Source organism: Suricata suricatta, chromosome 7 (genome assembly GCF_006229205.1).
Source record: "Suricata suricatta isolate VVHF042 chromosome 7, meerkat_22Aug2017_6uvM2_HiC, whole genome shotgun sequence".
Lineage (NCBI taxonomy): Eukaryota > Metazoa > Chordata > Mammalia > Carnivora > Herpestidae > Suricata > Suricata suricatta.
Window position 1 is genome coordinate 29,245,232 of NC_043706.1, and position 1,812 is coordinate 29,247,043.

A 1,812-nucleotide genomic window follows, 5' to 3' on the forward strand; every position below is an offset into this window, starting at 1 on the left:
GTGGAATTTAAGGAAAGGTATTAAGCAGGCTGTGTTTTAGCTTATGGGCAAGTAATAAATTGTATCATTTATCTTCAATGTATCATAGATAAGCTGTTATATAATGATTGCTACTTCAGATAGCTGTGAAATTAGGTGATTAACTAGTTGGTACTTAACCTTCTAATTTCTGTATAAGTCTAATTACATGAAATAGAAGTGGGGGTTTTGATTTTTTACTTTGCTTTTCTGTTTGGAGTGTTATTATAACTACTGTATTGTAAATGATGGAAAATAATTGCATATGTTAAAAAAATAAATTGTGTTATATTAAAAAAAGAATATAACCCATAGAATGGGAGAAAATATTTCCAAATCACAAATCTTATGAGATTTGAGGCTGAGGACTTGAATAGGTATTTTCTCCAAAGAAGATTTACAATGGCCAACATGCATATGAGAAGATATCACTAGTGAAATGCAAACCATAACCACAGTGAGATACCAATTCTTAGGGGAAGAAGTGGTTTCTTCCAGCACTTTTACAAGGGGACAAATGAGGGTTCATGGATACCATTTCACACCCACTAGAATGGCTACTATTTTTTTTGAATGGCTACTATTTTTGAAATAATGAAATGAAAGTGCTGGTGAACAGGTTAATAAATTGGAACCCTTGTACACTGCTGGGAATGCAAAATGAGCAGACACTATGGAATATGTATGAAACTTCCTCAAAAAATTAAACATAGAATTATCATATGACTCAGCCATTCCATTTGTGGGTATATACCCAAAAGAATTGAAAGAAGAGACATGAGCAGATATTCCTAAATCCCTACTCATAAGCAGCATTATTTACAATTGCCAAAAGGATTAAGCATCCCAATTGTACATCAATAGATGAAGGGATAAGCAAAATACAGTGTATACATACAATGGAATGCTATATGGCCTTAAAAAGAAGCAACAACCCGACACACGCTACAACACAGATGAACCTTGACAAGATTGTGCTAACAGAAATAAACCAGCCACCAAAACACAAAATTGTATGATTCCACTTATGTATTGTACCGAGAATTGTCAACTTCTTAGAGACAGAAAGTAGAAATGTAGTTTCTCGGGGATAGGGCAAGAAGATAATGAGGGATTTTCTTTAATGGATGAAGAGTTTCAGTCTTGAATATGATAAGAGTTTAGGTGATGGATGGTGTTGATGGTTGCCTCACAGAATGAATGCACATTAAACCACTGAACGGGATACCTAAAAATGGCTAAAATGATAAATTTTACCTTATATGTTTAAAAATTATGGCAAATTAGGGAAATCATGGTAATTTCCATTAATTGTCTAAATTTTAAAAAGGAAGTAAATGAATTTAAAAAAAAGATGCAGGGAGTGGCCACCTGATTAAGTTTTATGGATCCACAGGTCAGGGGCATGCAGGGATATTCCTCCAAGGTAAGACACAGGTAATGGCTTGTTGCATCTCTCACTGCAAAGAAGGAAGGACATGGCCCAGGGGACACATGGGTTTCTAGAAGCACACATTTCACACCTAGGTGTGTTGTTTGGCTCACTTCTGAAAGACCTAGAAGGATCCTAGCTCTGAATGGAACCAGAACAGAAAGATCCAGGCCCTGCTATATTCAAATACCATCATTCAGACCCCATAGTGGTGGAAGTGTCAATGGTGGGAAAGGATGCAGTGTGGAGCTGAAGGAAAGAACTAGTGGAGGAATCATGTGCTAATGTCTCAGGTACCACAAAGAGTGATATGCCATCCACAGAGAGTAATACATTCTTTTTAGAAGTAAAATGTGGTGTTA

General features: G+C 36.0%; 1 protein-coding gene across 1 annotated transcript in view; it reads right to left on the minus strand.

The window, feature by feature from the left end:
• Window positions 1–1,812, minus strand: part of LOC115295435 (class I histocompatibility antigen, Gogo-B*0103 alpha chain-like) — a 157,910-nt gene that overhangs the window by 1,821 nt on the left and 154,277 nt on the right. The window lies entirely within an intron of this gene.